This window comes from Megascapheus bottae, chromosome 2 (genome assembly GCF_031878675.1).
Source record: "Megascapheus bottae isolate mThoBot1 chromosome 2, mThoBot2.hap1, whole genome shotgun sequence".
Taxonomy (NCBI): Eukaryota; Metazoa; Chordata; class Mammalia; order Rodentia; family Geomyidae; genus Megascapheus; species Megascapheus bottae.
The window spans coordinates 89,987,424-90,013,425 of NC_143510.1; the positions used below are offsets into that span (position 1 = coordinate 89,987,424).

At 48.1% G+C, this 26,002-nt stretch overlaps 1 protein-coding gene across 1 annotated transcript in view; it reads right to left on the reverse strand.

The window, feature by feature from the left end:
- Positions 1–24,358, reverse strand: part of Tmem184b (transmembrane protein 184B) — a 47,026-nt gene extending 22,668 nt beyond the window's left edge. The window contains exon 1 of the mRNA XM_090328696.1: positions 24,266–24,358. The gene's annotated coding sequence lies outside the window, so the exon portion shown is untranslated. The remainder of the gene's footprint in view (positions 1–24,265) is intronic.
- Positions 24,359–26,002: the final 1,644 nt, after the last annotated feature.

Sequence of the window (26,002 nt, forward strand, 5' to 3'; positions counted from 1 at the left end):
TTTGAATGCTGGGATTGCCAGCAAGTACCACCTTGCTTCCGGATTACTACAGTAATTCAAAGAGTTTGGATTTGTTGGGTAATTTTTCCTTAGTTTCCCTAGTAGCTGACACCCATTCCTCACCACCCAGCTATACTAACAGAGGGACTTTACGGCTCTTTCCCAATTTTAGATCATCAAGCTACGACCCCTCCCTGCTGCAGTGCTGGGAACTGAACCCAGGGATTCATCACCCATGTGCATGCTCCATTCCACATCCCAGCCCCGCACTGCTCATTTACAATCTTGGCTCATGAATCTGCCTTCTTGAAAGCCTGCTCCTACTCTCTCCAGACAGACACTGCCAGCCATTTCCTGTGCCCTTTCTTTTCTACGAAACACATCATGTGTTTACCCTCTGGCCTGCTCTGAGGCAAGACTGTCTGGATTCCCAGCTCTCAGCCCAGCTATTTACAATGATCAACTTTGTTATTTGTTAGTTTTCAGTACTTACTTCAAAAGGAAAGTTCGATCCTTCACGGAGAAGCAAAGAATAGCACTGAGAGTGGATATCGACATCAAGGAGAATGAGTGGGAACATGAGTGAAGGCCAGAGAATGTTCTAGAAAATGCACTGGGGTCCCAAGTAGAATTTCCTACTAGTCACTTCAATGACATGAAAAATGTTACTTTTTTTGTGTGCTGGTCCTGAGGCTTGAACTTTCCTTCCCTAGGCTGGCTTTGAATTATGATCTTCAAATCTCACCCTCCAGAGTAGCTAGAATTACAGGTGTGAGCCACTGGCACCTGGCTGAAATCCCAGTTATGGCCCAAAAAAGAGCTGCTGTCTAGTTCTCAAAATTTACAGACAGGGCCAAGGCCAGGCCAGTGGTAGAGCTCACTTCCAGATAACAATGCACTGGATCTAGAAGATCCAATAGGATCTTCTAGAATGCACTCTTTTTTTTTTTTTTTTGGCCAGTCCTAGAACTTGAACTCAGGGCCTGGGAAGTATCCCTGAACTTTTTTTTTTTTTACCTTTTATAATAAAATATTTATTTAAGAGAATAAAATGAAATAATATTACTCTTACATGTTAACCATAAAAATTTTGTTTAATTATAGGGAAACGGGGAGTCAATTTTTCCAGCTATTTAAAAATATTTTATCATGCAAAAATCAGCATAATTTCCTCTAACACAATGCTAATATGTAACTTAAGACCGAGTGTTTTTTTTAATCAATCTTACAGGGTGTCTATTTTGCAAGTTATTAAAAATAATACCTCTAAAGGAACTCTAAATGCAATATTTTAGAAACAATATTTTGAAGTACAGCAGGAAGCAACAGAAACTATTGCTCTCTATACATTTTTGGCCTAACACTGCCATACAGTTACAGAATTATAAAATGAGGACATTTTAGTACCATACAGATCCAGAGGCTGGTTACATTTCTACCACACACACATGGTATTGGCACTAACATGTATGGCATTCAGAATATCCTACTGTGTTAAGCACAGAGCAAAGAGAAGGCCCAGTGGCCATTGGAAAACCAGAACTGAGTCACAAATACAACATACATCTGCATAAGAATCAGATTTATGGGCACTGGTGGCTCAATCTAGCTATTCAGGAGGCTGATGTTGAAGGATCACGGTTCAAAGCCAGCCTTTGAAAGCCAGAAGGAAAGTCCATGAGATCCTGAACTTCTTTTGCTCAAGGCTAGAGCTCTACCACTTGAGCCACAGCATCACCTGTGGTTTTCTAGTGGTTAATTGGAGAAAATAGTCTCACAGACTTTAGTGCCCAGGCTGGCTCTGAATCACACAAGCCACCATGGGGTGAGGAGGGATCTGATTGCCAAAGTGATAAGATCACAAAAATGAAATCTTCATGAACAGGACAGGTGCCCTCATAAAAGAAAGAAGAGCTGACTAGATGCTTTGATGTCCTCATATAATAGGTCCAAGAGAGACCCCTAGCCCTTTCTACCACATGAGGACACAGCAAGACTGCTCCACCAACTATCTCTCAATCAGAGGCTGGGTCTTTGTGATTATAACAAACAGCCCAGTTGACTGCATTGCCTGTGGCAGGAGCTGACAGTTGATGGAGATGTGGTCTGCACACTGTGGAAAAAGCCTGGCTGGAGTTCAGCTCCAACCTCACCAATAGCTATGGGCCTGGCCTGGGTTCAATGAGTTCAACAGGATTTCTGCTGCCTGACCCAGAGCATGGCAAAACCCAAAACACCACCATCTTGATCTGGACTCTGAGTCAGGACAGAGGACCAACCTCTCGTGCCACTTCCAGGATAGTGAGCTGATATCCAGGCCAAAAGGTAGTAATACCTGTGGAAGCTCCCTGTGCTTCCCAGGGTGAAACCAGCTCATGACCTGACCCATCGTCAAGAGACCTACCTCCTTACCTACTGTCAATCACACCACCCACCCTGGTCCTGGCTCCTCTCCCACACCTCTAGCATTCCCTACCTCCACCTATGTCAGTTGGCTCCTGCTGTGGGCTGGTACCCAAGGCAAGTCCTTTCTCCTGTATATAAACAATCCCAGCACATTGACTAAGGGCTAGATCTGGATTAAAAACTCATAAATGGGAAGGTATCTATATTAAGAACCTCAAAAATGGAGAAGGTGTCTATATAAAGACTAGTGGCAAGTTCTGGGAAAGAAGACACAGTGACAAGCCTAATAATAGCTCCAGTAGCACGACTGCAAAGCTGAAAACCAGTGCCAGAAATGTTTCCTTAGCAAGAAGATCTGGATGGTAAAGCATCCTCTTTGTCACCCCAGATTAAACAATAAACATGGAGAATGGGAAATGGCAGAGGAAGGACACATGTTCCTCAAACTTGTTTGCTCAAATAGGATCTCAGATATTTTTCTCACAGCATCATTTAAAAAAAAATTATTGATGTACAGAGGGGTTAGGCTTACACAAGTCAGAATATACTTCTTTTTGAACAATGTCACTCCTTCCCTTGCTCTCTCCCAGTCTCATAGCACCTTTGAAGTACGGTTATCTATCTATATCCTGGATATGACAACAAAGGTGTGGGACTTGGTTCTATAGTCTCCCAAGTTGGCACCCAATTATTTCAGGATTCCTATAATATCTCCCCCTTCCCCACCCACCACACTTAAAGCAATGCCCTGACATGCAGACATGCAGTCCCTGGCCCTCAGGAATCAGGGGTGGGGTCCTTTGAAAGCTGCAAGCTAGCCTTGCTTCCTCAACCTGAACCTGAGCAGCATTAGAGCTGCTAACTGCTGGCACCAGTCTAGGTCCTGCAAACTACTCAGTGCAGTGTTTGGTGGAGGTTGCTAGCACTGTACCACTTGAATTACAGATCCAATTCCATTTTTTTTTGGTCAGTCATGGGGCTTGAACTCTGGGCCTGGGCACTGACTCTGAGCACTTCAGCTCAAGGCTAGTGTTCTACCACCACTTGAGCTACAGCACCACTTCCAGTTTTCTGGTGGTTAACTGGAGATAAGAGGCTCACAGACTTTCCTGCCCAGGCTGGCTCGGAGCCACGATCCTCAGATCTCAACCTCCTGAGTAGCTAGGATTACAGGCATGAGTCACTGGCACCCAGCAAATTCCAATTTTTTTAAATATAATAATTTTGCTGTTAATATTAAGTTGTTATACATAAGAGTTACCATGTCATAAGTCAGGTGATGAGTACATTTCTCTTTTTCTTTTATTTTCCTCCAGTCTCCCCTTCTCATGCCTGCCTACAAGTTACATAGGTCATTTCCCACAGTGTACACTGAACACCACCACCACCAACAACAACAAAACACTTCCAGCTCTTTGGCAGTTGGAAGAATCTAATGAGCTTTCCTGTCTAGGATGAATTTGAATGATCCTCAGATCTCAGCCTCATAGCTGATTGCCTCTTCCTCCAAACTCATAGCCTCATGCTTGCTAGGCAAGGGTTCCACCATTTTTAAGTCAGTCCTTTTTGCTTTAGTTATTTTTGAGATAGGGACCCAGACCCTCATCCTCCTATTTACACCTCCCGCTATAGCTGAGATGATCGACATGCACCATGATACTCAGCTCAAGAACATTTTGCCAAGGAAGAGCTCAGCCCCTCCCACAATTTTCTTGAACCACAGCACCACTTCAGCTTTTTCTGTATATGCGGTACCTTCAAAGTGAACCCAGGGCTTCGCGCATGCTAGGTAAGTACTGTACCACTAAGCCACATTCCCAGCCCTCCCATAATTTTCCTGATTAATCAAATGTCAAGCATCAGCAGAAAGCCCTAGGGTAACACAGTGGGATCACTAGTCTAACAAGCATGTCCTGAGACCTGCAGACTCCTCCTGGCACTGGTGGCTGGGGAGACACACACCCAACCTTCGAAGGTTTCATAGCAAGTATTAACTGGAAATTAACCAAGCCCTCAGAATACCCATCAGTGTCCAGGAGAGAGGGCAGAGGCCCAGAATGTACAATGCCATATGGAAGCAGTGCCACACTGGGCAGTAGATAGTGTGGGAGACAAGTAGCCCAGGCTCCCCAACCAACTGAGGGCCCCAAAACAAAGGCAGATGAGGAGCTGTTATAGAACAAGAGTTGAGAGACTTTGATTGGGTCCTAAAGCCAAAAGCCAACAATTAAAACATGTCCTTGATATAGAAAACAAACAGGAATGTGTGTCAATTTTTTTTAGGTATGACAATCCCTTGGCAGGTATGCAAAAATAAAATTCCTGCCAGGTGAGGGTGGCTCACGCCTGTAATCCTAGTTACTCAGGAGGCTGGGATCTGAGGATCATGGTTCAAAACCAGCCTAGGCACTAAAGAACCTGAGACTCTTATCGCCAATTAACCACTAGAAAAGCTGAGGTACAAAAGGATAGGGTGGTAGCTTTGAGCTGAAGAGCTCAGGGACAAAGCCAGGCTCAGAGTCCAAGCCCCAGGCCCAACAAAAAAAAAAAAAAAAGAAAAGAAAAAGAAAAATTCCTATCTATGTAGGAAGAATAATCTTTTAAAAAACAGAATGTAGCCTAGTGGTAGAGTGCTTGCGTAGCATGCACAAAGCCCTGGGTCTGATTCCTCAGTATTATATACTCAAGTGTCCAAGGACAGTGCCCAGGCCCTGAGTTCAAACCCCAAGACTGGAGAAAAAAATAGTGCTGAAAAAATGGACACCTAAAAACAAAGTACCAAATCCCTTACACCATCTATGAAAATCATTTTGAATTTTAAAATGATTCAAAATATACTATGAGAGATGGAAGCATTGCTAAGTTGGTAAGATGCTAACAAATGAGTGAAACTATCAGGTACTGAGAGCTCAAATCCCAGTCTTGGCTCAACAAAAAGAAAAGGAAACAAAATGTACTGTGGTTTTAATGTTTAAAAAAAAAAGTTAACTTAAGAAGCTTTAGAAGGTTAGGGGCATCTGTGAAATGAAGGGTAGACCAGAGGATTCAGACTCAGCACCAGAAGCATGACCCACTGGAGGGAAACTGATGAGTTAAACTGTGGAAAAGTAAAGGCTTTTGAGTGTGAGATAAACCATAGAGCAGAAGAATACAGGCCAGCCACAGGCCTAGTTAATGACTCCACAGTAAAGGCAGGCCATCCAATCAGAAAATGGGAAAAAGACAAGAACAGCCATTTCATAGAAGAGACTCACAGCAGACAGGCCCCAGGTAGATGGTCAGCATTTATTAACCCAGAGGGAAAGAACTCAAACCATAGCAAGGTATCCACACCGACTACAAGACTAAAAACAGTGACAACATCAAATGCTGGCAAAGATACCTAGAAACTAGATCTCACACTCCTGGTAGGAGGGGAAAGCAGTCCAGCCACTGGAAAAGAGCTAGATGGGTTTTTTGTTTTGTTTTTTTAAATAAAACTAAGCTGGGCATGGTACCTGTAATCCTAGCTACTCCGGAGGCTGAGATCTGAGGATCAAGGTTCAAAGCCAGCCCGGGCACTAAAGGACCTGAGACTCTTACCTCCAATTAACCTCTAGAAAATGGGAAGTAGGGCTTGGCCCAAGGGTAGGGTGGTAGCCTTGAGCTGAAGAGCTCAGGGACAGTGCCCAGGCCCAGGGGTAGAGTGGTAGCCTTGAGTTGAAGAGCTCAGGGACAGCACCTAGGCTAAGTTCAAGCCCCACGACCCACCAAAAAAAAAAAAAAAAAAAAAAAGTTTTTTTAAATAAAATAAATCTAGCATGCAGCAAAGCTTGGAGACACACACCTGTAATCCCAGCACTAGGGAGGCTAAGGCAGGAGGATCACTTAAGTTCCGAGTTCAAAACCACCTAAGCAACATACTGACATCCTGTCTCAAAAAACAAACTTACCACCCAAACATTAAGGTGCACCTAAAAGACAACCCACTAATCACTCTCTCAACTACTTCTATATCTGCACAAAATTCGTATGCTAATGTTTACAACTGCATGTATAACTGCCGAACTTCGGAACAGCGCAAATGTTCTACGACAGGTGAAGAGATGAAGTGCTACCTCTAGAGCACAGCATAAAAGCCAAGCGACTTGATGCAGTCAGCAATTTGGATGGCTTAGTAAGACCAGCCAGTCCCAAAAGGTTACTCACTGTATGGTTCCATTTATAGGACATGCTCAAAATGACAAAGGACAGGAGAGGGAGTGTCTGGCAGAGGACAGAGATATGAGAAGGGGTCTTTCTTCTGGGTGATCGTGAACAGAGAGTGGACCATTGAAACTGAAACACTTATGTCCCACAGGGTCTCAGGGAGTTCTACAGTCCGAGTCTGGGCTTTGATGTTGCTACAGCAGGAACTCGGCATCACTGGTAGCATCTGGAGAAGGGAACACAGGCCCCTTTGTACTATTTTCGTAAGTTCCTGCAAGTATCCAACTATTTCAAAAACAGTTTGAAAGTCTCCAGAATGTACAAATCCACAATGTCATATTTGAGGGTGAAAAATAGCATGGCACCTAGAACTTCCTTTGCCCCCCTCCCTTTTCTCTGTCTCTGTCTCTGTCTCTCTGCCCTGCCCCACTCTCTTCTTGAGATAGGGTCTTACTCTAGCCCAGGCTAGTCTTAAACTCCTGGGTCCTACACTCAAAAGACCCCTCCACCTTCATCCTGAAACTAAAGGCATGTACTGTAGTACCTAGCTTGTGGTTTTCTTTTCAAAGAGGGAGAGAGCAATGCAACAAGACTGTACCGTGAATTAAGTGCTGGTCTCAGTGTAGGGCAGAGACGGACACCCCCATGATGGGCTTTATGAAAAGAATCTTAAAAAAAAAAAAAAGAAACAACTGTCTCAGTAATTAATAACTACTTAATAAATAACAAATCAGGCACCAGGAGTTTAGCCTAGTGGTAGAGTGCTTCCCTAGCATGCCCAAAGATATGAGGTTCGATTCCTCAGTACCACATACACAGATAAAAAGCCAGAAGTGGTGCTGAGGCTCAAGAGGTAGAGCCTTAGCCTTGAGAAAATCCAGGGGACAGTGCTCAGGCCCTGAGCTCAAGCCCAGGACTGGCAAAAACAAATAAATAAATAACAAATCAATATGTAAAAAAAAAGAGGGGCTGGGAGTTTGGCCTAGTGGCAGAATGCTTGCCTAGCATACATGAAGACCTAGGTTCGATTCCTCCGCACTACATACATAGAAAAAAAGCTGAAAGTGGTGCTGCGGCTCAAGTGGTAGAATTCTAGCCTTGAGAAAGTCCAAGGACAGGGCTCAGGCCTTGAGCTCAAGCCCAGGCCTGCAAAAAAAAAAAAAAAATCCTTCAACAATTGAAAGTGTGTGGCCCAAGTGGTAGAGTGCCAGGCTGGTGCAGAAAAAAGCCTAGCAAGAGTGGGAGACCCTGAGTTCAAGCACACGCGCATGTGCATGCGCACTCACACATACATGCACATACACACACACACACACAGATGCACACATGCACAAATTAGCTTCCCAAGAAAATCCTTCAGACAGCGGAACCAAACTTTACACAAAAGCAGATGGAGGCAGGGGTAAGGGAAGTTAGCCAGATTAGCACTTTACTGCCTATTCTACAGAAAAACAATCAGAGTGGTCAAACCCAGTAACCAGGTACTGGGATTCAAGAGTTATGACGTTAACTGAAGCATCAATCCCCAGCATCTCACAAAAATAATACAAACAGTAAAAAGGGAAGAGATATAATTCCATATTTGGCCATTTCTATGACAACTGGCTCACAGGGGCAGCTTCCTAGCGCCTGCTTCAAAAATTTGCAGGCACAGTTACCACGCCCTCCACAGGAAGGGCACACTCACTCATCAGGGAGCTGCTTCTGGGGAGGCTAGTGGCAGGCAGAACACGGGGAGAATGAGTATTCGGTTTATTCCAGAGTTCTGTTACCCAAAAAATACATTAGAGCACTGATTTTTTTTTTTTTTTTGCCAGTTCCAGAACTTAAACTCAGGGCCTGAGCCTGAGCTTCTTTTGCTCAAATCTACCTCTATGCCACTTGAGTTACACTGTTTATGTGGCACTAAGGAATCAAACCCAGGGCTTTATGCATGCTAGGCAGGCACTCTACCACTAAGCCACATCCCCAGACAGAATACTGATTTCTTTTAATGCCAAAGAAGAAAAAAATTTCAAATCTGAAAAACTAAAAAACTTTACATAACAAAATGTTCTCATTTGTTCTAGGGAGGAGCAATTTTTTCATTTGTCCTAGGAGGCCGAGATCTGAGGATCTTGGTTCAAAGGCAGCATAAGAGATTCTTATCTCCAATTAATACAGAAAAAGACAGAAGTGGCATAGTAGCTCAAGTGGTAAAGTACTACTAGCCTTGAGCTAGGGCACAGCACTCAGGCCCAGCCCTTTGTTTAAGCTTCAAGACCAGCAAAAAAAAAAAAGAAGACAGACAGACAGACAGACAAACATACAAAAGCTGCCAGTGGCTAATGCCTATAATCCCAACTACTCAAGAGGCTGAGATCTGAGGATCTCAGTTCAAAGCCAGCCTGGACAGGAAAGTTACAAGACTCTTATCGCCAATTAATTACCCCAAAACCAGAAGTAGAGCTGTGGCTCAAGTGGAAGAGTACTAGCCTTAAGCAAACAGTGTCCAGGCCCTGAGTTCAAGCCCCATGACTAACCAAACAAAAACAAAAAACAGTAGAGCCCCAGCCTTGAGGGAAAAAAGGGGGGGGGGACAGGGCTCAGAATCTAAGTTTAATAAGCCCCAGTACAGGCACATACATATATACAATTAGGACATTTTTAGCTTGTTCTCTGATTTTGCTCATGGAGTAAGTTTTAGCATGTATGTAGTATAATAGTGCCATGCTATGCACAACAAGCAAAGTTTAAAGGCTTTCATTCTCTCTGCCCCTCTCTGTCTTGACTCTTTCCTGAGTGCATCCCATGAGCTTACCCACCAGACTGCAGCTCTTACTTGTCCAGCCTCCTCCCCAGTGGTCACTTGTCAGCAAGGAGGTCGTGCCACATGGTCCCCTACTCACACACTGCGCAGAAGTGGTTAAGAGGCCATGCCACAGTTGGCCCTTTGTCCCAGGCTGAGTCAGGGAAATGAGCTGGAATCTCAGCTCTGTCACCTGAGCTTGGACTGGGAAGATAATGGACTTTGACTTTGGGGAGGAGAGCAGGTATGTACTGTCCTGCCATGGTCACAGCCTTTGGGCCCAATGAGATGTCTACATGTGTACGTAACACGTATTATCTGTGATACATCCTGCTACATATAGTGTGACACCCTCACAGGGCCTTTGACAGCTCCTCAACCAAAAGCAGAGAAAAGCACAGCTAATTGCCCAAGGTGAGATATTTTTAAAGACCATAATTATTTTCACATCAATTCAGGGCAGATTTTTGCCACAAAATTAGTGTGTTGTAACTGAGGAGGGACCTTTGGGATTTCTGTGTGCTCTGGATTCCAGCACAGGAAAGAGGAGGTAGCTGGCAGCCCTCCAGAGCTGTGGGGAACTAATGCCGGTGGAAATGACTTTTACACTTAACTTTCTAACTTGAGTGTCCTCCTCCACACCTCAGGGTCGTTGGCCTTTCTCCCCCGCCTCTATCATCCTCATAGCTCCTGCAGGTATAAACCCACACCTATGTGTCCAGGCCTATGTGCCTAGTATCTTCTTCTCTGCCCTGGTCATCATTGTCAGGTCAATATTATTTTTAATTTTCGGTAGTACTAGGGTTTGAACTCAGGGCCTGTGCCTGCTAGTAAGCATTAAGAAGCCAGAGGGTTTTGTACCTGTAAACTCTGAGCCCGTTTTAAGTTAATTTGCAAATAGGGTCTCCAGCTTATGCCTACGCTGGCCTCAAACCCTGATCCACCTAATTTCTGCCTCCTGAGGATCTGGAATTACAAGTGTGAACTACCATACCTGTGCATTCTTACTTTTGCCTTGTCCTAAACATGCTGGCGGCTCCTAGGTCTATCCACTGTAGCTGGACTCTGATGTGCTTACTCCACAGTGTTACCAGCTGCGAGCATTCCCATGGTACACACTTTCACACCCCTCTAGGCCCAGCACAATGCCCTGCTCACCATGGTGTGAAAGAAGAGAATAACACAACTGAGCAATGGGCACCTGGCCTGGAGCCAAGCTTGCATTCTGAGAAATATCACTGCTAGCACATTCGAGCTCGGGTGAAGGACACTGGTGTTCACCTGGAGAGAGGGAGAGAAGGACAGGAAAGAACAGAAGATGGAGGCTGGGCCATACCCAGCTCTCTTCCCCCTACTAGACTGACCTGGAGGTCAGAGGTCAGGTGCTAGGTGCCCCAGCCTCAGGACCTATGCACAGCATCCCATTTGCTCTGGCTGGAAAAAAGAACAAGTGAATAGACTGACCTGTGTGCTTCCTTCTCACTCTTAGTCTAACACTGTCCACCACCACCCAGACCCGGGACCAGATCACTCCGCTCTCCACAGATCTCAGCCCAACATCCTTACCACCTGCCACCTCTCTGCTGTGCCTGTGCTTTCTTTCCATGGTCTTTGTCACGACTGTGATTGCATTCAGTCATTTCACTCCTGGACCATGGTCAGTTGACAATGCTGTTAAAAGTGAATTTGTTGGGCTGGGAGTTTGGCCTAGTGGTAGTGTGCTTGCCTAGCATGCACGAAGACCCGGGTTCGATTCCTTGGTACCACATACACAGAAAAAATCTGAAAGTGGTGCTGAGGCTCAAGTGGTAGAGCTCTAGCCTTGAAAAAGTCCAAGGACAGTGCTCAGGCCCTGAGCTCATGCCCAGGACTGGCAAAAAAAAAAAAAAATGCTAAACAACTGCTCTGAGGCAAAGGAACAAATGTGTTACCCCTGTCTCTCAGGCAGGTATTGCTGGAACAGTATACCTGTGCTGGGCTGGGCTGGACTGGGCTGGGCTGCCAGGAAGCAGATGCATGGTAAGGGTGCAGGGCAATGCAACTGACCAACAGTGTTACCTATGGCATTCAATGGTCGCCACTAAGTCAATCAGGGTGTCCAGACAGGTGTATGAGTCTCCTGAGAGGAACCTTGGGGTACAGCAGAAAATGGGAAGCCATCAAGGCCAGGCTCACTTCTCAGGGGCTGGGGCTCGTAAGAATTTGGGGAACAGGCCCAAGCACACCAAGCTCACAAAGCAAGCAGGGAATGGTGAGCTCTGAGCGTCCCCTCCACCTTCTCCCTACAAGAAAGCAGAACTAGTATCAGAAGGGGCTGAGAACATATCAGAGGACTGGGAACTGGGAAGGGGATGTTGGGTGAAGTTCAACCGGCCCTGGGCAAGGCCTTAGGAACTATCACAGCAAGCTCAGGAAACAACTCTCCACACAGCTCCCTGCATCCTTTTCCAGGGAAGAGGGCTGGTGGATCCCTCCCTAAATCCACCCTTCTTCCCCACACAAGCCTAAAGCTAGGTGCAGCCTCTGTGGCCTCCTGCCCAGAACTTTTACATTCCAGAGCATCTAAGCATCTTAAGCAGATTCTACTCATTTTAACTTCTTGTGTAAGAGGACACCTCACTGTGGCAACCGGAGATGTCCACAGCCTAGCCCTCAAAGCTGAGAGCGTGAGCATATCCTGACAGGACAAAAGGGACTTTGCCGATGTGCTGACGCTGAGAATATGAGGAGAAAGAGGGGCCACCAAGAGTTTCCAAGTGGCCTGATGTCATCACAGCACTCCTTCAAACATGGAAGGGGAAGGTGATTGTGTGAGGGAGTCAGCGTGATGTGGAAGCATGGAGACAAGAGGAAGACACTCTACTGCTCATTTAGAGGATGGAGGAGGGCTCTACAGGAATGATTACACTTGTAACCCTAGACACACAGGAAGCTGAGATCTGAGGACCAAGATTCGAAGTCAGCCTCGGTAGAAAGTCCTTGAGACTCACATTTCCAATTAACCACCAAAAAGCTGGAAGTGGAGGCCCAAGTAGTAGAGCACCAGCCTTGAGTGGAAAAGGCCAAGTAGGAGCACAAAGCCCTGAGTTCAAGCCCCAATACCAGCACAAAATGAACAAATAGATGATAAAAATAGAAGCTGGAATCTGGGAATGTGGCTTAGTGGTAAAGGGCTTGCCCCAGGACTGGCAAAAAAAAAAACAAAAAACAAGAACAAAAACAAGGCATGCCTTTCTCATCCCTTTCCCCAAATTCTCCCTATTTAAACATTGGGCTTGGTGTTTCATTATTATTGCTTTGTCTCCCAGTCATTTCATCCTCCAGTCAGCCAGGGCTTCAGAAACCCAGCCAGTCCATCTCTGGTGGTTGGCTCACTTTACATGGGTGAGTTTCAGCTCTGAACCCTCCTGCAAGGACAGACCACACACTCAGACTCCTGCTTTGTTTTTGTACTTTCTATCTATGAGCAACTTCCATCTTCACAGAACTAGTACCTGACTTGAGCAGTGTTAATCTGAACTGACCACATGGCTTCCTCTTCAGCTGCCTGCTGCCTCTGGGGGCTGCTCTGCTCCATTAGCTTCTAGGTGGCTGCCTTTAGGGGGAGGCTGGCCCACATCAAAGGCACTGGTGGTGGCCTACAGCTGGGCCCTTTTCCAAAGGGGATTAGAGGAAGAGAGCAGCCAGGCCAGAAGCTGGCAGCTCCCCCAGGCCAGCCCTCTGAAAGGGGACCACAAGCCCTCCCAGCAGGACAGGGGGCCATTCTCCCTCCCACTTCTCTCTAATCAACACAATCTATGTAGGGCCACTCTGGTGAGCCCACGTCTCTTCTCCCAGGACACATTCCCACAAATCTCTCAAGCAGGAAGGAAGAAAAAAAAAAAATTAACCAATCACATACCTATCTGTCACTTGGGGTTGGGGAGATGCAGAAACAAAGGAGAACAGAGGAATTTAAAATCCTTCAGCAGGAGGTCCTTGATCAAGCCTTGAATTACATATTTTCAATACACACCAGTCCAAATTCTAATCACCCCAGCTTTCTCCCAAATTAAGTACAAATGGACCAGTGCTCAGCCTGTTTACCGGGCTTGGGAGCCCCTCTATAAGTGACTGGCACTGAGCATATGGGTACAGAATCCCAAATACTCTACTGCACTATGGGAGCAGAGTATCTGACCTAAGACCCCCACACCTGCCAGGCCCAGGAGACCCTGTCAACATAAAACCCAGCCCAACACTTCTTGGTGAAAAGATCTCAACTTGACCTTCATTCACACTTGATCTTCATTCACACAAACATGTATTGAGCCAGGGATGCAGCAACATAAACATAAACATAAACATAAACACACACACACACACACACACACACACACACTGTACTCACACAGCAATGAGTGAACATGCACCCCACAGACAAGGGCAAGAGAGTTCACAGTAGAAGAGCTAGGCAAGCTCAGAGGCCTGCCTGCCTCCCACAGAAGGGCTACATGAATAGACATATTCAGTCATCGGACACCTCCACACTGTGGGAAAGGACAAATCATCTTACTGACTGTACGGAGGGTGGAAAGCCAGACACCAGAGACTTTGTGCTGTAACCTAGAGGATCAAAACCAGACTAAGGAATCATAGGTGCTGAGTAGCCATTACTTGGAAAGCTAAGTGGCCAGGAGGAGCGCAGGGTAGTGCCGTGTGGCTTCGTCAAGACAGTGATTTACATGGTATGTATAGATATAAAAATCCATAGAGCTATATGTTGTATTTGTGTATTTTTAAATTTCTTTCTTTGCCAGTCCTGGGGCTTGAACTCAGGGCCGGGGCATTGTCCCTGAGCCTCTCTGTGCTTAAAGCTAGAGCTTTACCACTTGAGCCACAGATCACTTCCGGTTTTTTTGTTTTTGTTTTGTTTTGTTTTGTTTGCCAGTCCTGGGCTTGAGCTCAGGGCCTGAGCGCTGTCCTTGGACTTTCTCAAGGCTAGAGCTCTACCACTTGAGCCTCAGCACCACTTCCGGCTTTTTTTATATATGTGGCACTGAGGAATCTTCGTGCATGCTAGGCAAGCACTCTACCACTAGGCCAAACTCCCGGCCCACTTCCAGTTTTTAAGTGGTTAACTGGAGATAAGGGTCTCACAGGGACTTTTCTGCTCGGGCTAGCTTTGAACCATGATCCTAAGATCCTAGTCTCCTGAGTGATTAGGAATACAGACATAAGCTACAGGCAATCAGCTGGCTGATGCTTTTTTTTTGTGGGTAGTGGGACTTGAACTCTGGGCCTGGGTGTTGTCCCTGAGCTCTTCAGCTCAAAGTTACGCCCTACCCCTTGAGTCACAGCGCCACTTCCAGTTTTCTAGTGGTTAATTAGACATAGAGTCTCATAGGGCTGGGAGTTTGGCCTAGTGGTAGAGTGCTTGCCTAACATGCACGAAGACCCGGGGTTCAATTCCTTGGTACCACATACATCAAAAAAGCCAGAAGTGGTGCTGAGGCTCAAGTGGCAGAGTGCTAGCTTTGAGGGAAAAGTGCAAGGACAGTGTTCAGACCCTGAGTTCAAGTCCCAGGACTGGGAAGAAGAAAGTGAGAGAGAGAGAGAGAGACAGAGAAAGAGAGAGAGAGAGAGAGAGAGAGAGAGAGAGAGAGAGAGAGAGAGAGAGAGAGAGAGAGAGAGAGAAGAAAGAGTCTCATTGACTTTTTTAGGGCCCGGGCTGGCTTTGAACTGTGGATCCTCAGCTCTCAGCTTCCTGAATAGGTAGGATTATAGGCATGAGCCACCACACCTGGTTTGGTGCATTTTCATTATGCGGTAGTCAGAGTTTGGTGAGGCTGGCTGGAGGGAATGGTTGGAGTTTTCTGCGGTCGCAACTCTCATGCTTTTCACTTAATTTTTTGAAAAGTCATAGTTCACATTTTGACAGTGAGAAGGGACATAGGAAACTAGGAACAGTTGCTCAAGCCTATGATCCTAACTACTTGAGAGTCAAAGATTGGAAGATCTTGGTTCAAGTCCATGAAACTCATTCTCATTAATGGCTGGACACAGTGGTGGACCTTGCCATCCCAGCCCCAGTGGAAAGTATAAATAGAAGGACTGGGGCTTATGCCTACTCAAGCATAAAGTGAGACTGACCCTATCTTAAAAATAACCAACACAAGAAGAGTGGTTCAAGATAGAGTATCTGCTTGGCAAGCAAGAAGCTCTGAGTACTACCCAAAACAAAACAAAACCAGAAAGAAGGTATACAGGCAAGTCAGGAATGGTAATGTGTGCCTATAGGTCTAGCTATCAGAACTGAGGCATGAGGATCACTTGAGCTCGGGAACTCAGAGCCAGAGTGGGCAGCACAGTGAGACCTTGTCTCCTGGGGGGAAGGGGGGTGGAGGGGGAAGTACAGCTGCAACTAATCACCTGGCACCAGCGCCCCCTAGAGGCATCACAGCTCCCAGCTTCTTTCAGTGCCAGATGCCCCCTATACACACATAAGTACAGTCCCTTCAGTTTTACAGTGTGGTATCCAGACAACTCCCTCTACCTACCTCTTTCACCCCACAATTTACATTTGCTACTGTTCTGTCTCAACATATGGATTTTCTGTTTCTTTTTTTTTTTTTTTTTTTTGCCAGTCCTGGGCTTGAGCTCAGGGCCTGAGCACTGTCCTTGGACTTTTTTCTCAAGGCTAGAGCTCTACCACTTGAGCCTCAGCACCACTTCTGGCTTTTTTCTGTGTATGTGGTACCGAGGAATTGAACCCGGGTCTTCATGCATGCTAGGCAAGCACTTTAACCACTAGGCCAAACTCCCGGCCCTCTGTTTCATTTTTTTTATGACTGCATAGTATTCTGTGTTTAGGACAAGCAGCTATTATTTTTGTGTGACTCCTTGCACGTGAACCAAACACATGGCCACCCAAGCATCGCTTTTCAAGAGGGCATTTGTGGAGGATCGGGTGGTCTCTCAAAGGAATCTAAATGTCCTTCCAGTGAAGGCAATTGAGGGTAGGCAATGATCAAAATGATGTTTCCTCCAATCTCCCCAAATCAGGACCTTTTCCTGGAAAGTGTGGATGAAAGGGTCTCTGTCCTGAACAGTGTGGGAGGAATGTTTGAGAGAACAAATACCATCAGCTTGCCCATGGTCCCTGCTAAAGCTCTGCTCCTTGAGTCCCTTTTTTACTTAGTCACTCTGCAGGTACTGTTAGAGAAGTTCTTCTAACTGCTGCACAGCTCACCAGGTCACTCTTACAAAACGAGACATACTGTCCTGGCAATCTTACATTTACAGGCCCTGCTCCTTTAAATCTCATTAAGAAAACTGTGTAAAGATGACTTGCTACACTACTAGAGAGGGACCCCAAGTTCCCTGGGAGGTTCACTGGCCTTGGTGCTCACCTGCTATGACCCAGGTCCCTGTGTTTCCAGGTGCACTCTCCCAAAAGCACTCTCCCTATTTCTTCTCACCTCTCTACCTATCACGCTCTACTGTACACAAAGCCTGAGTTCAAATGTTCCTCAGCCTACCCAAGCAGGGCAGACTTCTGTCTCCTGCCCCCATCCTCCGTTTTGACCTGTATTCTTAATGATACACTTTGCAGCAATCCAGTATGCTGAGCTCTCCAGTGGATGGGTGCAAACTGTGTGTGGAGGCCAGTGCTATGGCCATCAGAGAAAGAAATGCCAGAAAACTTGGCTGCTACCTTCCCCATGATCTTAGGCAATTCAGAGTCTTAGCTCCTCTTTCTACAGAATAATAGCAATAATTATTAGTCTTCCGAGGTTCATAGGCAATGATAGAATTAAATGAAAGCACATGTGTGAAATGTGCAAAGCCCTGCACCAATTACAATGAAAATAAAATTAAGATTATTAGCTGCTAATATTAAGATGAACATAATCTCACACATCCCTGCCAACATCTGTCCCTGTGCTTTATAGGCCCTTAAATTGATACTGAAGGACCACATACTCATTAATCACTCTGCAAAGTGAAGGGCATGGTGATAAAATGTGGTAAGACCAAGAGGCTCTGTCAGCCGGTAATAGCTATAGTGCCACCATGGTGCTGGTAATTTTTCTTTGAGCTTTTCTATAAATAATGACTCAGAGGACTTAGGAAAAGCTCACCCAGCAGATCGAGGAGAGGAGGTCTAGGCTCTTGTCAGCAGGACAGGGCCTACCTAGATGTAGCCTGTCCACAGGAGTTACAGCAGAAAATAAAGGTACGGTACCTCATGGGCGGAAGGTGTGGCTATCTTTTCAGGGTGACAAAATGTGGTAACTTCTCACTCTTACCCTCCCTTGGAGAGCAGCCATCTTGAGACCCACCATGATTCCAGGAAGGGAGCAAAGGTCCTTAGGAAGATCACTGGATAGGTTTCAGGTTGGGAGAGAGGCAACATACAGAGTGTACACCTACTTCTGTGCATCCTTCCTTCCTGCTCAGCCTCCAAACCACACCAGGCTGGCCTTAAAGTCACGATCTTCCTACTTCAGCCTTCCGAATGCTTAGCATGGATCACTATACCGAGCAGGGACTCAACAACTCCTGGGAACCAACCTGAGCCTTGCAGCATCAGGAGGCAACGGAGAGGGAGAAATCTTTGTTGAGAGGCGAAGCTCAGATAGGACCACGAGTAATTCACTCCAGGTCATCACCTGAATGACTCTTGGTCCAGTATTTACACTACACTGCTGACCAGGATCCAGGATGGGGACGTCACCTTTCCTGCCGAGAACTTGAAACTAAGTACTATGGCTCTGTTTTAGACAGATGATCTGGCCTCTGTCTCTTGAGTAGCTGGGATTACAGTCATGAACCATCATATCTGGCCAACTTTCTTGGGGCGTTTTTGTTTTTGTTTTGTTTGGCACTGGTCCTAGGGCTTGAACGCAAGAGGTCGTGGACACTGTCCCTGGGCATTTGCACTCAAGGCTAGTATTCTATCACTTGGAGCCACAGCGTAATTTCTTGCTTTTTTGTAGTTAATTGGAGAGAAGAATCTCTTGATCTTTCCTGCCTTGATGACTTTGAACCATAATCATCAGATCTCAGCCTTCTGAGAGGGAAGCCAAGCATGAGCCACCAATACTTGGCTTTAAAAAAAAAAAAGAATCTTACTAAGTAGCCCAGGCTGGCCTAGAATTCATGATCTTCCCGCCTTAGTCTTCCTTCCCCCACTGCAGTGATTACAGACCTGTGCTAGCACAATCAGTTTTATCCTAATCCTTTCTGTATTTCAAATTTACTGTAGACAACAAGTATATCTACAGTGTACTTGTTCCTCAAAGTTGCCAAAACTGAGAAGAACAGTCAATTGCTTACTATGTCAATACTTCATAGTGTGTCACATCTGAAGACATAGCAGAGTTGGAAGTGACGCAGATCAGGCACAAAGGTTTTCTGGGTGGGATCTTCCCCCTTTAGTTTCCGCCCCACAAGAGAAGGAAAGGAGGTGTCTGCTGGGCTTCCTGCCTCCTTTCAGGCCTGAAAACTCCCATACCCTCCACAGGCACCAGTCCTTGGGGAAGACTCAAGCCTAGTCTTGGACACTGCTGGACCCCAATAAAATAACCTCAGTCCTAATAAACAATCTTGATCTCAGCACCTCCTATTCCAAGAATAATTCCAGCATTATCTCAAGTGGCAATGCCATTAACCCATCCACTGTCCATCTGTTCAGTCCATGCCAGCATCATTTGACGCAAGGCTTCATGCCAGACACTGAGCCATCACTGACTGAAGACTGGAAAAGCTGCCCACTGGAATCCACGTGCAGGCTTTCTAGGTTGTGCCCAACCACAGAGTTTCAGCAGTGACATGTGAGTGAACGCTGCCTGGGCATCCAGTCTAATTCCAGCTTTTCAATTCCCTCCAGGACTGTAGAAAAGCAGTTTCAGGAATAGAGGCTGTTAAGGATTCCAGTCTTGTTATACAGAATGCTTAGTGCTAGGAAACCTCCATCACATCCCCTACAGAGAGGAGAGGGAAACATGAATGTCCATCCAGATCTCCCTCGACTCCTTCCCTTTCTGGTCCCTCACAAAGAGATCCCAGAGCTGGGACTGTGGCTTAGTGGTAGAGTGCTTGCCTAGCATGCATGAAGCCCTGGGTTTGATTCCTCAGTACCACATACATAGAAAAGGCCAGAAGTGGTGCTGTGCTCAAGTGACAGAGGGCTAGCCTTGAGCCAAAAGAAGCTCAGGAACAGTGTTCAAGCCCTGAGTTCAAGCATCAGGTCTGGAAAAGAAGGAGAAAGAGAGAGGAAGACAGGGAGAGATCCCACTTGATTGCATTTGTTTCTGGCTCATTAGGTGCTGAGTCTTAAGAGCATACAATTTTACAAACCCACTTTCTTTACTTTTTCACATGGTGACATCTTTTTTTTTTTTTTTTTTTCCAGTCCTGGGCTTGGGCTCAGAGTTTGAGCACTGTCCCTGGGTTTTCTCAAGGCTAGGGCTCTACCACTTGAGCCACAGCACCACTTCTGGCTTTTTGCTACATATGTGGTACCGAGGAATCGAACCCGGGTCTTATGCAGCTCTCTACACACTGCCTGGCACACAAGACCAACATCTCTTTCCTGAATAAATAAATGCACCTATAAGGTAAGAGGAAACACCGGTATCTATTGCCAGATACCACACTGGGCTACAAGCAGATATGCAGTCACCAGAGCCCCAGCTTCACTACTAGAATCTCCACTTTAGCCATGTGTCAACGGCTCACATCTATAATCCTAGCTACTCAAGAGGCTGAGATCTGAGGATCCTGGTTCAAAGCCAGCCCAGGCAGGAAATGGAACTGTGGTTAATAGAGGGCCAAAAAAAAAAAAACCCACTAAAGACAGGACCTTGCTCTGAGTTCAAGCTCTAGGACCTACACATATACACATACATACATATTCTCATTCGCTCTCTCGCTCTCTCTCTGAGATTAGGAATTAGAATGGGACAAGCAATTTGCCCAAGGAAAGGTTTGAAGCTTATCTCCAGTTCTCACTCCAGGTGATTGCTCAGCTCATTAAACCCTCTCCATCCTGGTCCCAGTGACCTTGTTTGACCTGTGCTCAAATCCTCAACCACCTATGCCAAGGCATCCAGGTCAGAATTCCCCCTCTCACATCCTAGCCCATCACCCCAGCCCCTTCCTCCTGGGCTAAGCTTCAGCAGTATTCTGCAAAGACCCCACAGCCATCAACATTGCAAGGAGGGATAGCCTGATTCCTCACTCTGGTGAGACAAGCAAGTTGTATAAAATGCCAGTGATCAGAGCAGCAGCGGAGAGCACAGCAAGCAAGACCATAGTGAGCTCACAGCAGCCAAAGCTAGCTTGCCTGGCTCTGAATTCGGTTCTGACCCCTACTCCCCTCAGCTTGTATTTATAGAGCTGAGGGCTTGGTGAGGGGCAGGAGCAGATGGGAACCACGGATCTCAAAGGCATCCCCCATCAGAGTACATGAGAAGTCAGCGATGACCAAGAGACTTGAGAGAATGAAATTCTAGAGCAGTGGAGGCCAGTCTTAGCAGTAGAAGAGGCCAGTTACAGAGCAGACACAATGACCAGGGAGGGTCCTGGGGCCTAACCTGGGACATAAAGCCTTCAGATCAGAAGCTCAGGAAGAAGAGAAAGAAGGGACAGCAAAAACTACAAAGATTCAGGACCAGTGGGGAGCAAACAGGAAGGAGGCAGGTCATCATGGAAGCACCGCAGGAGTTAAGGAAGCAGAAACAGGAAGTCGACTCTGCCATATAACACACAGCTGAGTGTGTCTTCAAGGGATCCTATAAACCAGGCTCAAGTTTAAACTTTTTTTTTTTTTGCCAGTCTTGGAATTTGAATTCAGACCCTGGGCACTGTCCCTGAGCTTCTTTTCATTAAGACTAATAGTTAGCACTCTATCTACCACTTGAGCCATATCACCACATCTGGCCTTTTCTGTGGTAGTAAGGAATCGATGAAGGCCTTGGTCCATGCTAAGCAAGCACTCACTCTACCACTAAGCCACATTCCCAGCCCTCAAGTTTAAACTCTTTAGTGGATCTTTCAAAGGTCTTCCCAACTTGGCCCATGGAAGCCCCATTTGAGAGACAGGCATTTCAGGACTGCACATTGGTCTGGGGTTCCCAGAAGGCCCTCCCCTCTTCCTTTGCCAATCCAGCAGCCCTAGTCTTTCAGGCCAAAGGAGACTTCTGGCACAGCCCAGGTCAGTGAGGGATGAGCAAGGTCTGAGGCCAGCTCAGCTTGGATATGGACAGTGATGGAGGATGAGAGCACTTTGAACTGTGCCTGGTACACAGTAAATGCTCAATAAACAAGCTGTTGTTCCCATTGTACTCGGGGCCCCTTCAGACCCCCCTGTTTCCAATACAAGTAGAGCACTGTCTTACCCATATTTGTTACAGATTGGGCTCCCTCAGCAACCACAGCCTTTTTTTTTTTTTTTGCCAGTCTTGGGCTTGAGCTCAGGGCCTGAGCACTGTTCTTGGACTTTCTCAAGGCTAGAGCTCTACCACTTGAGCTTCAGCACCACCTCCAGCTTTTTTCTATGTATGTGGTACCGAGGAATCGAACCCAGATATTCGTGCATGCTAGGCAAGCACTCTACCACTAGGCCAAACTCCCGGCCCCAACCACAGCCTTTTAAGAGGGCAAAACCCACATTTCTAGCCTATCTTCTAGAAGTTCAACAGTGCTTGGCACACAGTAGCTATTTAGTAAGTGCTTGCTACCTGCAACAGCCTTGGCCAAAGATCTTGGGGCAGACTCCACAGAGCTCCCAGGGCCCAGCTGCAAGCCTCCTGGAACACACACACCAAATCCCCAGTCTCATTCACTGCTACAGGTTTTCAAAACAATAAAGGGCTGTACCCTGCCTTGCCAAGGCTGTTTCTACTCCAGGGAATGTACTGAGAGAAATGAGCACAGCAGGGACTGGAAATAGCACTGAGCCCCTCTCTGGGAGAGGGCTGGGCAGGCCAGCCAACAAACAGGAGCAAAACTCTCAAAGACAAGAGTGGGAGCAGACTGGGGATGTAGCTCAGTGACAGAGAGCTTGACCAGCATGTGCAAAGCCCTCTGTTTGAACATCAGAAGAAAAAGAGGCAGAGATTGGAAGAAAACAACTTCCAAACAGCTCAAGCTCACAGAACTCAGCCAATCCTAAGGAACTGGGACAATTGGGTCACTGGCAAGAATCTGGCCTGGAAGCTCTCTGCCATTAGGCTGAGAGGGTTTTAAAGGGCTCCTTATAGCATCCCCACCACCATATCCAGAATCCCCAGGACTGCACAAAGTCATCTAAACTGCCTTTGGTGGGAAGGGGGAGAGGGAGGTTAGTGCCTTCGGTATCCCCCAGTGGTCACAGGGGCCTCCAAACAGATTGAGATCACTCTCTGTTCTCCCAGCAGACTAGGAGCCTTCAGTCCAGCTCAGCATCAGACCTCTGCACCCCTAGTTGTTTCTACCCCAGGGAACACAAGGAGCACAAGGAGAGAAAATAGCACAGTAAGAACTGGAAATAGCATGAAGCCTGATCCCTGAATAGTGGGAGACTCTATATATTACAAGGTAAGCTCTGGCTTCAGTATAAGTGCATCTGGGCTTGCTGGTGTCATGGACAAGCAAGTCATGAATTTCTTCTGGGTCTCAGTTGTACTCTTCCCCACACAGGCAGAATAACAATTCCTAACTCACACAGCTGCTGCTGTTGCTGACTGGGAAAACAGACTTGGAAAGCAAAAGGCCTTAGAGGAATGTCAGTCAGCCTTAGGTGAGTGTCTTTCCTGCCAATGCATCTTACGTTCTCCCCAGCCTGAACCCTCTCATCCCTTTCTCCTGTGTTTTTCATCGGTGTCATTACTGAGAGGTCTTCGATGCTTAGGGCATCACATGTTTGTGTCCAAGTGGGCACAGGCCTGGCTTCTGATCCTCTTACCCCACCCCACTGTCCCACAAGTCCTTTCAACAAGACATTCAGATGTGCAGAGGCCGAAAACCCACCAAGCACAGCTGTCAACACATCTGAGAAGGGGCGCTGAGTGTGTGGTTAGTCATGGAAGCCATCCTTCTGAGACCTGCGCCTCCAGGGCAGGATCAGGTGAGGGAGGCAGTGGGCCTGGCTGATGGCAGCACCCCTGGCTCCAGGCACAGATTGCTACTTCTTTTCTTACATAAAGCACCCGCAGCCAGATAAATAATGCCTAGCCTTCACCTCACACAAAGGTAACAAGCATGCAAACACCTGCTTGGCTCCACTGCCCAAGTGCAGAGGGAAGGAAGGAGGGAAGAAGGGGTGTGGGGAGTGGCTGGCTCATCAAATGCCCCCCTCCAAGATATAGACTGGGAAACCAAGCCCATTCCCCAGAATGGCTACCTGGCCAAAAGCCCGGGGCCACCTGGTGCAAGGTAGACAGATCCATGTCAGGCGCCCCGGGGCCTGCCTGGGGGTAAAAGTCACGACTCACAGGCCGGCACCCCCACCGGCCACGGGTCCCCCGCGACCCCGCTCCCAACACGCACACCCAGGCGCCCGGCTCGCGCCTTGCCCATCGCGCAACGCCAAGGCCTCCCCGCCGGCCCCCGCTCGGCCCCGCACACCCCCGGCCCGGCCCCCGCTCGGCCCCGCTCGGGCGCCCCCGACGCCAGGTCCGGATACACGGCCAGCGCGGCCCCGCCACGTTGGCGCGAAAGGGGAGCGGGCACACCCACGGCCCGCCCGCGCCCCGCCGCTCGAGGACGGCCACGCGCCCGCCCCGGCCCGGACACGCCAGGCCCCCCGGTGCCCGCCCCGCCGGGGACACGCGGCCGACCTCCCCGCCGGCGCCCCCACCCCAGCCCCCGCCGCGGGGCGCTCCGGGCGAGGCGGCAAGCAGCCCGGCAGGTTACCTCAGGAGCCCATCGCAGAGGCGCCCGCGGGCGTCGCGCGGCGGCCGGGTCCTGCGGGCGGGGCGGGAAGCGCCGCCGCCGGGTGTCGCCGCCGCCGCCACTGCCGCCGCCACCGCCGCCGCCGCCGCCGCCGCCGGCGCGTCAGGAGCCCAGCCGAGTGCCCGCTCCGCGCGCATGCGCGCCGGGAGCGCCGCCGGGGAGGGCGGGGCTGAGCGCGCGGCTGAGATCACGCCCTGGGTTTTAAAGGGGCCGCGCGGAGAAACCCGGACCGCGGCGTGCAGGGGAGGGGCGGCCCGTTCGAACCTAGCTCCGCCGAGCCAGGCCGGCTCCCCCGGCCCAAGCTGTGCCTCCTGCCGTAGAGCCTCCTTGGACTGGAGGACTGGGCTGTGGGCAGACTGGTGGCGAAGGCTTCTCGAGCTTTATCCCGAATTGCTGTCATTGGAGCCTTTGGAAGGAGAAACAAAACAAAGGACGCGAGTGGAGTTGGGGAATGAAGAAGCACGGAGGGCAATGCACAGTTCCCAAGGTGAAACTGCAAAGCCCTGAAACAGGGATATGGAAGCTGCTTTTTCTGGAAACCACTGACTCCCCACCGGGGCCTGCGAACGTCCAGGGAGGGACTGAAAGCCGGAGGACTGCCTGGCACACCAGCCTCCAGGGGGTCTGGGTCCTCTGCTCAAGCCATGCTCTTCTGCAGTCTCTTGAGATCCAGGAAGCACAGGACTGATGGATACACGTCCTGTGACAGGTGTGGAAACCAGCCCGGCCACCCCACAAAGACGTCATCATTTCAGCAAGGCCCCAGCTGACCAGTCCTGAGAACAAGCAGCCTTCCCTGCTCTGACCACTTCCATCCACACCTGTGACTCTGTTTCCAGGAAGCACAGGACTGATGGATAAATGTCCTGTGACAGGTGTGGAAACCAGCCATGCCACACCACAAAGACGACATCATTTCAGCAAGGCCCCAGCTGACCAGCCCTGAGAACAAGCAGCCTTCCCTGCTCTGACCACTTCCATCCACACCTGTGACTCTGTGTCCAGGAAGCACAGGACTGATGGATACATGTCCTGTGACAGGTGTGGAAACCAGCCCTGCCAGACCACAAAGACTTCATTTCAGCAAGGCCCCAGCTGACCAGTCCTGAGAACAAGCAGCCTTCCCTGCTCTGACCACTTCTATCCACACCTGTGACTTGGCTGCACACATCTGTCTCAATTCTTTCTCTATCCACCTGACACCTAAATCCCAAGAGGATTGGGTCTCTGGCCTTTGTTCTAGGCCCACGTGGAAATCAGAGGATTCTTTAACACCCAAGTCAGAGGTAGAGTGTGTGCCTGGCATACTCAGGAAAGCACCCTAGCTTGGAACACCAGTACTTTAAGCAAACCGCAATACTAGACTCAAAACCTTCCATCGGCTTCTAATTTCGTTCTAAATAAAAGCCAAAGTCCTTACAAGTCTGCCTGACACGTTGATCGGACAGTCTTAGATCTGACATGTCTCACCTCATCTCCTACCCTTCTTTTCCTTCATGCTGGCATCCTGCTGTCCCTAGAATAGGCTAAATACAGTCAAACTGGGCAACAGTGGCTCAAGTCTGTAATCCTAGCTACTCTGGAGGCTGAGATGTAAGGATCCCAGTTCAAAGCCATCCATGGCAGGAAAGTCTACAAAACTCTTTTCTCCACCAAAAAGCTGGGAGTAGAGGTGTTGGCTCAAGTGGTAGAGCACCA